At 35.3% G+C, this 16,758-nt stretch overlaps 1 long non-coding RNA gene across 1 annotated transcript in view; it reads right to left on the bottom strand.

The window, feature by feature from the left end:
* The window catches only part of LOC110256467, a 156,799-nt gene that overhangs the window by 94,367 nt on the left and 45,674 nt on the right, over positions 1-16,758 (bottom strand). The window contains exon 2 of the long non-coding RNA XR_002338013.1: positions 8,273-8,344. This is a non-coding gene — a long non-coding RNA (uncharacterized LOC110256467). The remainder of the gene's footprint in view (positions 1-8,272; positions 8,345-16,758) is intronic.

Below are 16,758 nucleotides of genomic sequence, written 5' to 3'. Positions count from 1 at the left end.
GGGACTGGCCCTGCTTACAACTGGGTCTTCCTTTATAGCCCCATGCTGCAGACTTGATTGGAGACCTGATTTCTCCCACCCAAGGCCCACTAACTTCTCCTGTCCGGGGGCATACTTGATCTTCTGATTGGTCTTCAGCAGGATACTTTATTTGCATGGGGAACAGGTTATACAGATGTGGGGTGAGGAATGGGCCACATTCCTTCTCTATTGAGCAGAAATGCTCAGGCCAGAGGTGGGGGAAGGGGCATTACAATGAGACATGGCCAGAGTCTTTTGGGTTTAATCTCCTTGAAGAGGGTTTGAACCCCCAACCAAAGGGCAAACTGCTAAATAAAAACATACGTATATACTTGGTTACACTGCTTTGTTTGAACTTTTCTCATGAGGCATTTACTGCTAATAATGTGACCAAATAGATGTGTGCAATTTCATTGTTTATTTGATACCAACATTTTTGCGAATTAGGACACTGAGAATTAGTGGTTAAGCTTACTACACCATTTTTTGCTTTGTTTTGCTTTTGTTTGTATGACAAAAAATTTAATTACAAAATATACATAAAATACATAAATCATTTGTGAACTTCATTACCTTTACCAATTAACAATTTATAATTTTATTTGATCTACATAATTTCAATAACTCATCTATTTTCTTCAATCAAAATTCCAGATAAGAATATTTCTTTAAAATAAAGGCTTTTAAGAATGTAATTTTTTAACACAAAATTACAGTATAATGATTCCATTAAGCACATCTAGGATGAAAATTTTATTTAAATAGATGAGATATTAGAAGTAATTATATGATTTATTTGAGTTCAATTTATGAAAATGTGTTAAAATTATCTTACTAGTCATTTTGAGAAATTGTTAAATGTGTTTTCCATATTTGCAATAAAGACTGGAAGAAACATAACATCCTAGTAAAAATGCAAGTTAGTTATTTCACTGTAGAATAGGTTTATCAAACCAGGAATCCGTGAGGTATCATTCAGGAGCCTATAACGTAAGACAATTTAAAATAAATCAATTACTGATTTCTTTAATGCACAACACTACCTATGAAATATCATTAGCAATTTTCATTAGATGTTTTCCAGCCCTGAATCTCAGTGTCAGTGGGACATGGTCACTTGACTGAGTCAGCTCTAAGTATGATAGTAGTAGCCATTGATAACTGTTAAGTGTGGTATTACAAGGAGACAATATTATCACTTTCTGGAAGAACCTGCCCTGAATCTCCCCTTGTTGGCTATTGACTAACTTACTGAACAGAACACACTAAATTGGTGTAAGAGAAAATCCAAAAGCGAGATTGTAATCTAAAAGGGAATTTTTACTCTGCTGAATTGGGATATATAAAAAGCTTCTTTAAATATACACACATAAAAACAATAATACAGTAAAAATATGTTTCAGAGCAATGGTCATAGATATTTTTTATGCAAATTTCTTTTAAACTATCTCCCATTTCCTGAATATGAAAATGTATGTTTAAAATCAAATAAGCATGTGAACTCAAACTGCATATATGTATTATTATGTACTGAAATGTGTCCCCTCAAATCTCATATGTGGATGCTCTACCCCCTATGTAACTGTATTTGGAGATAGACCCTTAGAAAGGAAAGAAGGGAGTTCCCGTCATGGCTCAGCAGTTAACAAACCCAACTAGTAACCATGAGGTTGTGGGTTCGATCCCTGGCCTTACTCAGTGGGTTAAGGATCCAGTGTTGCCGTGAGCTGTGGTGTAGGTTGCAGACATGGCTCGGATCCTGTGTTGCTATGGCTGTGGTATAGGCTGGCAGCTGTAGCTCTGATTCAACCCCTAGCCTGGGAACCTCCATATGCAGTGGGTGTGGCCCTAAAAAGACAAAAGACAAAAAAAAAAAAAAAGAAAGAAAGGAAGGAAGCATTTTATCTATCTCAGTTCAGCAGTCCTAAAGGCTGCTGTTGTTGTAAACAATGGAGAATGTGGATTACTTGGTTTGGAAATAAAGTATATTGTAAAATTTTTGTGTTTTTATTAGATTTTTTTGCATTTGCTGCTTCCTCTAATGCAGAGAGCCAAATTTGTGGAAGCCAATAAGTGAAGACAATTTGGGGGTATCTCTATTAAGTCCAGACAGTTATTCTTATCTTCCCTCTTTTATTCTTCCTGGAGCTATTGCTATTCCTAATATTTGACATTCTATGACAATTGCCTTTAAATAATAAAAAGATAGCGGGTCAGTTCTCATGAGAAACTGCTGACTCATAATGGAAAATTGGAAGCTACTGAGGTTAAGCAACATGGCGTTTTAGGGAAGGGTATGAGGAGTCCATGATTCAGATATGCTTCATCTGGGTAAATATAAGTTATTTAAATATAAGGATAGGTTATAAAGGAAGAGTAAAAGGAGTAAAATTTCCCTACCCAGGTTTTATAAGTAAATACAAATTCTCGCTACAGGAAATTTAAGCCGTGATAAATGCTTATTAATTGGAACCTTGAGAAACACTCTCCATGTGGAGTGCTTTTTTACTGGCATCAAGAATAATGGTAGTAGTGAGAGGTATGTGACAGAGAGTATCCTGACCTTCCAGTTATTTCCCATGGAGGAACAACTTTTCCCATCTTGGCCCAAATTAGTGAAAGGGTTTCAGAATAGAGTGATACAATTTGTGTACTATGCCCTTCTTACTCAGATTATTACACCTTCGTATCTTTTTTTTAAAAGGTTTTCTTTTTGTGAAATATGCTGAGAAAGCTTTTATCACTCGAAATATCTTCTGATTTTTATTCTCCTTTAATCACTTAAAAAAAAACATGTTTTTAAAAATTCTATTTCAGAAAGTTGACTTGGGTTTCTAAAGAAATTTTATAAAATGCTTTGTTTTAAGGTACATTTCTGCATATTTTTAAGGTATATTTTAGTGGAAGAAACAACAAATACTTCTAGTGTTGAATTAAAATTCATAGAAAATTAAAGGCTCACTATAAATCCTGATATTGAATTATTTTGACTTCTTAGATGCCTCAACATCTCCACTTATATTTTCTCAGTCAGGTTCTATTTTATTCTTGCTTACTTTACAAAAAGATAGTTGTGACAAGAACGGATCAAATTAGGATCAAATTTGGTATGTAAGCCAAGACATAAGCCAGGAGACTAGTGTCCCTTCAATCAGAAGGATTTATTTGAAGTCTTGTTTAGCCTCAGGTAGGTTTTAAGATTAGATATAAGATTACTAACTTGTATTCTCCACTCAGAGAACATTAATGCTGAACTGACATTCTTAGCTACATTGCAATTTCCCTATTTTTCTAACTGAACTATGATCTCTCATTTGTCATAAAAATTATAGGATGGAAGGACTGTTTTGTTATTTTCTACACAAAATTGAAGAAAGAGAAAAAAGCAGCACAGACTTCAAATTCATGTGAAACTGAAAGAACTTACTATTTACAGTGAAATATTTGTAAAAACATAGATAACTGATATACCGACATTAGATGTTATCCCCCAAGCACGGTTAATTTATATAAGAAGAATATAGGAGTTCCCATTGTGGCTCAACTGGTTAAGAACCCAACTAGTATCCATGAGGATATGGGTTTGATCCCTGGCCTCACTCAGTGGGTAATGTATGGGTTAAGGATCCAGCGTTGCTGCTGTGGCTAGGTTGCAAATGTGGCCCAGATCCTGTGTTGCTGTGGCTGTGGTGTAAGCCAGCAGTTGCAGCCCAGGAACTTCCATATGCTACAGGTATGGCTGTAAAAAGAAAAAAAATAAGTGTCAGGTTATATATGTGTCATTGTGTGTGAGTGCATGTGGGTGGGTGTATACACACATCTTTGGGTTCATTTTGATAAAAGACAAACTGGTTCATTTGAAGAAACTTCCGTGATCTTTATCTCTCATTGGTGCACTTTCCTCTCCTGCATGCTTTTCCATACTCAGACTCCAATAAAACAGTTTACAAGATGATATGGGATGGCCACTCAGGGGTGCCTGTGGTGACTCAGCCTGTTCCTCCTGTCTTCTCTCCCAGGAGGCTGGTTTTATCATAATAGCAGAAAAATAAATGGAAATATATTAACACTAAGGTGTCTTGTTGAAAAAGGCATGATCTCTGTATTCACCATACTTCCTAACAACTTGTCAAAGCAAGTCACATGATCAAACTAAGAATCAAGAACAGAAAGACGGCTTTCTAATATAATGAACTACCAAGTCAAATGACAAAGGGTGCTGAAACAGTGAGGGATGAAGATTATAGCCCTGTAATATAATCTACTAAATTAACCTTAACTATTTAGACCAAAAGGGAATAATGGATGAGCACTGGTGTTAGTCCTTGGGTATCTGATCATATGTTGTTGGGTCTCTTAACAAGGACATATTTAGAGTAAAGAGTCCCTTGGTTATATTCTTTCCAGCTAAATCTATTTAACTATGATAGCTTTTTTTCATAAGAGCACAGACTGATATACAATATTACTCTTATACATAACCTGTTGACCTAGATTTTTAGCAGTAGTTAAATATCTATCCATACTATATCAGAGCTACACATGATTAATAACCCCATGGTCTCTGTAATCTAGCTTCTTCCTTAGGTTTACACCCTCTATTATTAGGAACCTCATGGCTGCATATACATATAATATACTTGCTGCCCCGCTTAAAGAATGGGTAATATATATATATATAAGAATGGGTAATATATATATATAAGAATGGGTAATATATATATATATATGTGTGTGTGTGTCTGTGTGTATATATCTTTTTAGGGCAGCACCTGTGGCATATGGAGGTTCCCAGGCTAGGGGTTGAATCGGAGCTGTAGCTGCTGTCCTATGCCACAGCCACAGCAACACCAGATCCAAGTTGCATCTGCAACCTGTACCACAGCTCATGGCAACACCAGATCCTTAACCCACTGAGCAAGGCCAGGGATTGAACCTGCATCCTCATGGGTAAGAGTCAGGTTTCTTTCCACTGAGCCACAGCAGAAACTCAGGTGACATTTTAAATTGGGAATTCTGTCCGATAATTCAGCTCACTATATGTGCAGGTGTTAACTCACCCTCTTCATATTACCTTTCGGTCTTAGGAAAATGGGACAGAAATGCTGACACTCTGGGCATGGTAATGGCTGATAATAAACTGCCTTTTGTCTCTGACTCAGTGGTCTTTTGTCCTCTAGCATCTTTCATTAAATTTGAAAAAGATAACTAGTTATCCTTCAGGTAGAGTAAAATCTCTGAACTTTCATAGTCCTTAAAAAATAACTGATAGATATAATTGTATGTTTAATCAATTAAACAGTCAACCAGGAGTTCCTACTGTGGTGCAGAATCAGTGGTGACTCTGGTTTAATCCCCTCCTACCACAGTAGGTTAAAGGATCTGGCATCGCCACAGGCATGGTGTAGGTTGCAACAGTAGCTCAGATCTGATCCCTGCCCCAAAAACTCCATATGCCAAAAAAGAAAAAAGATAAAAGAAATAAAACATAACAAAACAAAACATCTATCTTGGTTGCAAACTATAATCAAAGCAGCTTTTGACTTGGTAATTATTTAGAACATGTTTTCAATGAATTTATAAGTAATATCATGTAAAACAGATGCATTGTAAAATCAATTTTTAATACTTATAGTATAGGCAAAAGGAGAAACTGGCATTCTGCATGATTACATGAAACACATAATACTCAGTTTCTCCTTCTGTGCACTGGCATTAATAGCAAAAAATATTTCATAGGGTGTTAATTGGTTTAATTTCCAAAAGTTCTTAGAATGGTGTTTGACACATAAGATATTAAATGAGGGTTTTGAGTGAGTATGCATTTCATATTGTTAAGAGGATGGATCCAGGAGTCAGACTACCTAGTGGTCCATCCTCTTAAACAATGTAGTATGTTGCTTCATTAGAAAATTATAATATATGTTTACATATAATAAATTATATATATATATATATTTTAAAATATCTTGCCATTTGCATTTTTTCTACATGAGTTATTCACATATTACATTCATTTTTAATTAGCTATAATAAAGTTAAGTAATAACAAGATTACGTCAGTTTTATCCTGAAATAGCTAACTTGTTATGTACACACATTCAAAGTGCAATACTGAAGGTTACTGGCGAATATAGAAGTTCTGAATCCCACTGAAGCTTTCATAAACTAGTGGTTATAATGACCAACAGACTCCACGAAACCTTTTACTCACAAGAGGAAAAATAGCACTGATTGGATTAGAAGTGGAAAGACTAATGCGTTTTTGTCCTTAAGGATTAGAAGAAAAATGGCTCTCTCACTCTGCAAGGAAGCACAACAAGCAATCCAAAAGCATTATTTGTGTGAGACAGTTTGTAGAATCAGTTTCATTTGTCACTGGAAGTAGTGATGGAGGCTTGGAAACTTTGAGTTATGGTTCAGCCCCAGGGTCAGTGTCCACATATTCAGAGCAATACCTTAGGTTTAAAGGTGATTCACATCCTCAGAAACACTCAGCAGTATTATCAACCTCAAACCATCAATCTGTAACTTGCAGTGTCTTTGTAAAGGAAGATAAGAGATTACCTTGACCAGATAAATTGAAAAATAGATATATAAAACATGTTTGTGTGTATGTGTTTATAATGCATATATACCATTTTCTATATGGCAGCTATTAATCACTTTTAATAAATAATATCCATCCATATGGACTTTTCCATTTATTTATACTTAATTGTTAACTTTGAACTTGAGGCTTTATTGCATGCAAAAGCTGTTTCCACCACGTAAATGGTGTTTAAGAAGCTATTTGATAAAACTTGTAAAGGGGAGAAAAACCACTGAAGTGCAACTACTGAAAAAGGAGAATGTATACAGTATAGAAAACAGGCATTGACAATCTGTATGTGATGTATCCCATTCCATATGGTTACAAGGTGATAGCTTATACAAACTGTAAAGTATCTTTCAAGTCACCACCAACTACAAAATTTCGTAACAGTTAAAAAAATTGCTAGGTGATTGTCTAGTCACTTTTGTAGAATCAGCATCTAAAAATCTAGCATAAAGCAAGGAACACACTGATCTGCATGTGGATAATGCCTACCATTATTATGTATAAATTAAATGACTTCAATATTTTAACTATTCTCAAAGAAAATTATTTTATCTATATAAATAGTTAGCCAAATGAAGTAAATTCATTTTTTTAGTAAGTAACATTACAGTGGACGATTTACCTGGATCAAGCCTTGTTTTAGACATGGGGCATATAGCATATATGCTGTGGCTGTAAGAATTGTAAGACGACCCCTGATTTCCACCCCCTGTCCTGTACATGTCCAGATGTAAATCTGGCTTCCCTTGAGCTTTGTGTGGAACCTATCATTTTGATAGACTATTCACTCCATTAATTAGGCTATATTATATGGCAAAGATGATGAGATAGTGATTATTTTGTTCCATACATCCACCAGTTCTCCAAATGTCTAACCACCAACTGAGTACATTAAAATTCAACTCAATTCTGAGAGTAGCTACTTGGAACGAGTACAGACCCCACGAGAGAGATAAGATCTTGGTCCCAACGAGACTGCCCCATCTCAGATGCCAACTGCAAGTGGAGTCCCCAGGCAACCCACACTTCTGCCCACCCAACTATAAAAATTCAGGGATTCCCACTCACAACCAACTAAGGTTTGATAATTCGCTAGCTTTACACACAGAATTTAGAAAAGCATTATATTTGTTTTTGCAGTTTTATGGTACCAATTAACAGGCAAATGAAGAGGTACATACAGCAAGGTCTGCAAGGGTCTCTAGCACAGGAGCCTCTGGTGAGTTGGGTTGCACCATCCTCATGGCAAGTAGATATGATCATCAACCCAGAAGCTTTCCCAAACCTTATCATTCTCAGTTTTGTTCTTTAATTTAAATTCTGAATGCATAGGCAAAATGGATTTAATCACTGACTATAAGCAGCTCAATTCAATCTCTAGCCACTCTTCCTCCCGTAGACACTGAGAAGTGGAGTTGAAAGTTCTAACCCTTTAATCATCTGGTTAGTTTTTCTGGTTATTAGTCCCCCTCTGAAACTGTCTAGACCCATCTACCCCCATAAACACACCTGAATCACCTCATTAAAATACAACAGATACTCCTACCATTGGGGAAATTTTAAGGGTTTTAGGAGCTCTGCGCCAGAAACGAGGGACAAAACAAATGCACTTTAAATGATACTAAAACGATCACTTCAAGGTTGCGTTACCTTATACAGCGCTCTGTCTTTGCAGACTGAAGGAAGAGATTCTCCAGCTGGGCTTGAGACAGCATGTAGGTTCTAGGAGCAGAGAATGACACTGGTTGACAGCCAGTAAGAAAGTAGGAACCTCAGTCCAATAACTTCAAGAAGGTAAGTTAAGTCAACACCTAGTAAACTTGGAAAAGAATGCTGAGTCTCTCTGATAAAATCAAAGCCCTGGCTGACACTTTGATTTTATGCTGGTTGAGACTTTGCCCAGAGAATGTAGGTAAACCCTGCCCAGAATCCTGACCCAAGGAAACTGTGATATCAACACATTTGTTTTCTTTTAAATCACTATGTGTAATAACTGCTTACACAGGAATAGAAAACTAATTCACTCGTCCTCATAGAATTTATGCTGTATTGAGGCAGGTAATAAATACCTAAGCAAAATCTAAATAATGCAATTTCAAAAGAAAAGTGCTTTGAAGTACCTTAATATGGGTTGGGCTTTAAGAGGAAGGAGGTGTATAGTGGCTAAATGATGAAGAGTGAGAATGCCAGGAGATCACTGCAAGAAGCCCCAAGGTCTTGAAAGGGGAGAGGACTTAATACATTGTAGGAGGAGCCAGAGGGGTGCATAGCAGAGTAGAATGTAGCAGAAGGAGTAGAAGGAAATACAGTAGGGGAAGTGTCTTGTCAGGAAGGAAGGGATCAGATCACAACCATCATTTATTTCTACCTTTTAGAACTCTCTCAACAGCATAAATGAAATCTCTTCTGTAAGGTTTTAGAAATGTTGGCCATTTGTGAGAATTTTCACGGCTTATTCAACGTTTTCAAACTTTGCTCATATATTTTTTATTATTCTCCCTTAGTCAGTGCTCATGATGTATTTCATTTCCACACAGTGGTCTATTTAATTGCTATATCCAACTTTACACAGAGTGATAAGGAGAGCTCCAGTCTTCTGTATATATATTGGGAAGTCAATATCAGTAGGTGACCTTTTTTTTGTTTGTTTGTTTGAGCGAGCTTTGGCATTAACAACGGAACAATGTTTCTGATTTATAATGCATTAATTTCATGATTGAATCACTACAGAGTTATTATTTGGTTTTGATTGCTTTGTATTTATTTAGCAATTTTATGCACATAACACCTACAATTTCATCAATGGCTATTACTGGATCCTGATAAAATAATCATCAGTGATGGTGGTGTTCTGGAGCTGGTTTGCAATAGCTCATGATAGTCCTTTGAGGGTGGTGGGGGGACGCACGGAGGGTTTGGGATGGAAATGCTGTAAAATTTGCTTGTGATGATTGCTGTACACCTATACAATTTTATTTGTTGTAACAAATACAATACAATTTTATTTGTTGAAATAAAATTCATTAAGTAATTAAAAAAAAACTCATCAAACTAAAAAAAAAAGATAGTCCTTTGAGGGTTTCCAGCCCCATGCTCAGTGAAGTAATGTTGAGCCCCTGAAATTGTACGTGGTGGGAAGAGTTACACCACAAAATCTGCAAACACTACAAATATATTATTTCTTTCCTCAGAGAGTCAGTTGTTAAACTTTACTTGCATAGCAGATTTCCAATATATCATTATAATATGTTAATATAAATTTCAACAAAATGCTTTTCTTTGCAAGTTTCATTGGATAAATTTGATTTTCTATTACTCATAAAAGGAATTTCAAAAAAATACACTTTATTCCAACTGTAAATTTTCCATATAAAGGTATTTATAAGTATATCTTTGGTAGTCACATTTAATATAATAAAATTTAATTTGCATGTGTAAGAAGTTAATTAAACAATAGTCTATTCAGGATGATTAAATTAATAAAGATTTATCACATTCAATTATATTTACTAATTAGAAAATCTCCTCTCCATACTAACATCTTCCTATTGCCCAATTCAATTACCATCCAGGGATACAGTGCCATTTTCTGCTCATAGGTAATTGTTGGTGGCAAAATAAAAAACTACAATGTCATAAAATTTTCCCATCATATTAACTGGAAAGGAAAATGTGCCTACTTTCATATCTATGCACAAGGGAAACATAGAGAACAATTATTTCTTTCCCTGCAATATTTAATTTTTCAGTGAAGGAAGCTGAACAGGAAAAAAGGAAATGTACATTTTAAATAACTTGCTAAAAGAAAATGAAATAATCCATTTGAATCTCGGTGAAAAACAATAATAAGACAAGAGTAATACAATAGTTCTTTATTTTAAATATCTTATGTATGTAGTATCAGAATAATCAAAAATTAAAAAACATAATAGTGTGAATTTATCTAAATACTATATAGTTAATAGTGCCTTATCTTCCTCTCTAAGTAACTATGGGTTATACCCATTTCTATGTTTTCACTACAAAATTTGTGTGTGTGTGTGTGTTTGTCTTTCTGCCATTTCTTGGGCCGCTCCTGCTGCATATGGAGTTTCCCAGGCTAGAGGTCGAAATGGAGCTGTAGCTGTCAGCCTACGCCAGAGCCACAGCAATGCGGGATCCGAGCTGCGTCTGCAACCTACATCACAGTTCACGGCAATGCCAGATCCTTAACCCACTGAGCAAGGCCAGGGATCAAACCCGCAACCTCATGGTTCCTAGTCCGATTCATTAACCACTGAACCATAACGGGAACTCCCCAAAATTTTTTAAAATCCAATTCTTTCTGGAAATTTAGATTGGGGATATCAGTCGCGTATAGCAATTTCTGCCTAGGAAAACAATGAAAAGAATTAGATTATAACTTTTATTGTGTAGCAGGCTCTATCATCAGGGCCTCCATTTTCTTCCTTGGCTATGCCAACTTCATTTATTTCTGATATGAAAGAAAACTACACAATGCCTTTGGAATGAGCAGTGCAAAGCAGCACTGCATTTAGCAGTTGGCTGGCATTTAATGTAGAAGACCAACTTAGAAACCATTATACACTCGATTCCTTTTATCACACTCTTCAAATACACTTGGTTATTTATTTACTGTGGAGAAGATAAAACATTTTGTCAGCTTCTCTGACATGTCACACATATCAGCTTCTTTCATGATTCTCTTCAAATATAAATTTTATTACAATAAACTGCCAAACTCTCAAGAATTTTTAGTTTTAGAACTTCATGATGCCTTTGAAAATTAATCTGGAGGAATAAGTATGTAAAAATAATGTAAAAAATTTGACATTCTAGAGAGTTCCCGTCGTGGCTCAGTGGTTAACGAATCCGACTAGGAACCATGAGGTTGTGGGTTCGATCCCTGGCCTTGCTTAGTGGGTTAAGGATTTGGCGTTGCCGTGAGCTGTGGTGTAGGTCACAGATGCGGCTCCAATCCCGTGTTGCTATGGCTCTGGCATAGGCTGGCAGCTACAGCTCCGATTAGACCCCTAGCCTGGGAACCTCCATATGCCACAGAAGTGGTCCAGGAAAATGGCAAAAAGACAAAAAAAAAAAAAAAAATTGACATTCTCTGTCCAATACCCAAACTTTTCTATAACTTTAGATAATTAATTTTTTGACATATCATCTCCCCACATTTCTTATTATGTATTAATATTTTTTTCTAATATGTGGATATATACACACATGAAACATTAAATGCTGGTATCTCTTTTTTATATATGTTTACTTGCTTGTAATATATTAATCCTTCCTATCAGTTCTTTTTATTTATTTATTTTAAATTTTATTGGAGTCTAGTTGACTTACAAAGTTATATTAGTTTCAGGTTTACCACAAAGTAAATCAGCTATATAAAATATATAATATATATACATGGAGTTCCAGTCATGGTGCAGTGGAAACGAATCCAACTAGAAACCATGAGGTGGCGGGTTCGATCCCTGGCCTTGCTCAGTGAGTTAAGGATTTGGCATTGCCGTGAGCTGTGGTGTAGGTCACAGATACAGCTCAGATCCCGTGTTGCTGTGGCTCTGGTGCAGGCTGGCAGCTACAGCTCCGATTTGACCCCTAGCCTGGGAACCTCCATATGCTGCAGGTGCAGCCCTGAAAAGAAAAAAAGACAAAAATAAATAAATAAAATAAAATAAAATAGTATAGAAGTATATATTCATGCTTTTTTCCATATAGGGTATTACAAACTAGTGAGTAGATTTCCCTGAGCTATACAGTAGGTTCTTGTTAATTATTGGTTTTATATAGTAGTGTTTACGTGTTATTCCCCTGTGGTAACCCTAAGATTGGTTTTGAAATCTGTGCTTGTTTCTGTTTTATAAATAAGTTCTTTTATATCATTTGTATTAGATTCCACATATAAGTGATATCATATGATATTTGTCTTTGTCTGATTATTTCACTTAGTACTGGACACTCTTCTGCATGGCAGCTGCACCACCAATTTACATTCCTACCAACATTGTAGGATGGTTCCTTTTTCTCCATACCCTCTTCGGTAGTCATTATTTGTAGACTTTTTGATGATAGCCATTCTGATGGTGTGAAGCGATACCTTTTTTTTTGTTTTGTTTTGAGGCAAAGTTCATGTAACAAAAATCAACCATTAAACACTGAAAGGTGTACTTTTTCCTTACATTTAATACATTGACAATGTTACTACAACCACCACCTCTATCTAGTTCGAAGACATTTTCATTATCTCAAAAAGAAACCCTGTATTTAGTAAGCACTACTTATTTCCCCTTCTCTCAACTCCTAGAAATCCTTTGTCTGCTTTTTGTTTCTACGGATGTTCTCTTCTGGAAGTTTCATGTAAATGGAACTATACAGTATGGACATTTGGTGGCTTCTATCATTTAGCATACTTTCTGTAGTGAATCCACATTGAATAAAGTGCATAGCACCACTTTACCTTTTGGCTCTTGTGATGAATGCCGATGTGAAAGTTTTTTTTTTTTTTTTTAATAGAAGCACTTATTTGAATATCTGTTTTCATTTATTTTTGGAACTAGTGTGTCATAGAGCAATTCTATTCCAAATTTTAGAGGAAATGCCAAACAGTTTTCCATAGTGATTACACAATTTTATATTCCAACCAGCAAAATACAGGGTTCCTGTTTTTCACATCCATGCCAACACTAGTGATTTTCTGATTATCATCATCATCATCATGATTTCCACTCCACTGTGAAGCAGAATGTCATTGTAATTTTGACTGAAGTTTTCTAATGACTAATGATGTGGAACATCTTTTCATTGGCTTTTTGGCCATGTGTATGTCTTCCTTGGAAACTATTTATTCAAGTCATTTTTGAGTTTTTTCATAATTGGTTTGTCTTTTTGCTATTCAGTTGTAAGAGTTTTTTAATATATATTTTAGATCCTAGATCCTTATCAGATATATGATTTACAAATATTTTCTACTGTACATTGTCTTTTTAGTTTCTTGACAGTGTCTTTTACTATATAAAAGTTTACATTTTGATGTTCCTCTATTTTCCCTTTTGTTGCCTATGAATTTTGTGTTATTTCTAATACAGAATGACTTTTCCATATGAACTCTCATGTTCTCCATTCCTATGACCACTACTAATGTTGTGTTTACAAAGTATGACTGATGACTGGTCTAAGTATGTACACATTACTCAATCTGTGTTCATGAGTGCCTTCCTTTTTTTTTTTTTTTGGACTTTTGAATTGAGTTTGAATATGTCAGACATTCTCAATGATGGTTCTAGGAGGTGCAGGATATAACTATTATCTTGTTGGTGGCCACATTTCCTGCCCCAGGGATAAAGTCTCAATTAAAGAGAACCACCCTAATAAGAGATGATTATCAGAGACAGGAGCTTGAGAAACAGTCCTGATTATTCAAGCAATGGGTTAAAGAAGTCCCTAAGGCCCACCTCCAATCCTCAGCTTTCTTTAAGTAAAACTGTTTAATAGTAAGTAAAATCCTTAAGAAATTCTTATTCCTTTACTTTTTAATTTGAGGTTTCTTCCTGTGCATACAAATGCTCTAACTAATAATAGCTAATTTGAGCTACATAGAGTATTAAAGTGGAAAGTGATGCTTAATCAACTAAATTACCATGGTATTGATTTTATTTATCCTGTAAGTTAAATGATTAGAATCACTTCCATATCTGCGCATCAAGCACCACCCCCTCACCACTCTGAATTTTATTTGTTATGTATCATCTTTTTCCTCCTTCAATCTGACTTCTCTTTCAGAACGAGCTCCAAAATTATATCCTAGGCCTGTCAAATGAAAGAAAAGTAGTGAGTTAAGTTAGATTCAGGGTCCCTATTGAGGCCTCTGGCCCTGAGATAGCCTCTGTAGAGTTAAGGGAGGAGCCTAATGTATAGGAACTTTTTTCACTGGAAAAATAATGAGTTAAGGATAAAAAGATTACTGCTAATCATAAAGAACAGATCTCAGGTTAATTATTTCAGTGTTTGTTTTTTTTTTTTTTATGTATGGGAAAGTTGAAGAATCTTGGGTCACTGATTTTGGTTTTTCCTAGATATGTATCTTGACTATCTGAGGGCCCTTATATCCCAAGTACAGAATGTTTCCTGTTTTTTCCATCTGAAATGAACCTGAGATGTGAAGATCTTTTGAAGAATCAGGAGAAAAAACACCAAGAAGGGAAAGTGCTCTTTGCAAGTTGAAAAGAATGTTCAAAATCCTGGAAGGAAGACATAGAATGACACATTATGGACATGAAAGATCTATGTTATCGAAGACAGTGAACAAGACAAAAAAACAAGGGCAGATAGATTGACCAATTGGGCTTAGATAAGCCCCGTGTGCTTATAATAGAGGCTATATAGGCTCTAATAATACGTATAGATTATATTCTAAGTAACTCCAAATGGTGTTAATCAGGGTATTCACAAGCAGCATTTTCTGTTTTAAGAAGATTGATCCTTTGCAGAATAACATGATTTATATCAAATTTCCTCAAAACTATAGATCATTTTCCTTGAACTTATCTGTGCACTGCTTAGCCCTCTATCATTGCAGAGTGTTGTTAAATCTATTTTCAAACATTCTTATTCTCTCAACCACTTCCAGTATCTCTGCTTTGCATACTAACATGTAAAATACTGTGTTTACAGAGGCAAAGCATGAAAAATATCAAAAACATTAATGTACTGACATGGGTATGTGTTCATCTATTTTACATGGAGTTTATTTCTGAAGTAAATGTATGGTTTGGCTTAGAAATTTTTCTGTTCCATTATTAAAACACTTCAAAAATCTACTCTTTTGAAATATGACTTTCCGTTATTTCATGGACTAAATGGAATGAGTTGATTTCAATATCCACATTTTAAGTGCTCTTACCAAGCACTAGCAATGGGGTGGAGGTAATTAACTCCCTAGAGATGAGTGCCTTGCCGTGAGTTGTTGATTCTACTGTGCTCTTACAGAACTTGGGCAGTGTCTTACTAAGACAGGAAAGTGCAAAAATTATTACTCTGCAATACAATTTTTGGATCTAATCTTAAATTCTAAGAAATAGTCCATCTTCACTTTGAAATAAAGAGCATTTTGTGGTTGTTGTTTTTTATTTTGTGAACCTTAAAATGCTTTGATCATTTAGATTTATTGTTAGGACCATAAGGTTATCTCAGAAAAACAAAATATATCTTGGATTAGATTTTTTATATTATTTTCTGACAAGTAGCTGTGATTAGTCATTATAATGTTTGATTTATGAGAACACAGTATTTTGTAAGCTTCCCTTTAACTGAGTTATTTTTAAATACAAATATTCCAAAAATAGTCCTGAAAAGATACATGGCTCTCCCCATTCTTATTAAAATTTTAATACAAGGATTCTTAACAATTAACATTTTTCCCTTCTGTTAGCAGGACTCATTCTATTGAAAATATGCATGATTTTTAAAAGTAAATAGATACCATGAGGATTAAGTTTAAGAAACTCAGTCTAAGTTCCAGTTTTCATGCCTATTAATTATTTTGAAAATGTCTTAAATTAGATTACTTAATCTTAAAAAAATCTTTACTAGAAATTACAATTCAACTATTTGGAGTTAAAATTAGTTATATCACTTGAACAACCTATAATTAAGGTTGACTACAAGACCCTGGAGGAGGGAACCCAACTTCTATCAGTTACTATTTACAACTCTCTCTCCTTTTTTTTTTTTTTTTTTTTTTTCCTTTTTATGGCCACAGCTACTGCATATGGAAATTCCCAGGCTAGGGGTCAAATTGGAGCCACTACAGTCTATGCCACAGCCACAGCAACACCTGACCTAAGCGGCACCTGTGACTTAACTGAGCTTGCACCAATGTCGATCGTGAACCCAGTGAGGGAGGCCAGAGATTGAACTCGCTTCCTCACGGACACCAAATCAGGTTCTTAACCCATAGAGCCACAACGGGAACTCTCTTTCTCTGTATTCTCTCTATTCTCCTGGAGCCCCAGATGATTCTTCATACATTATGGCCACATTTTCTGAGTGTTATGACTGCATTGTTTTCTTGGGGCAGCAGATGCATTGAAAGCAAAAGCAAGCTCCTTAATGAGACAGAG

Source organism: Sus scrofa, chromosome 13 (assembly GCF_000003025.6).
Source record: "Sus scrofa isolate TJ Tabasco breed Duroc chromosome 13, Sscrofa11.1, whole genome shotgun sequence".
NCBI lineage: Eukaryota > Metazoa > Chordata > Mammalia > Artiodactyla > Suidae > Sus > Sus scrofa.
Note: the sequence above shows the minus strand (reverse complement) of the source record. Positions and strands in the feature narration are given on the sequence as shown.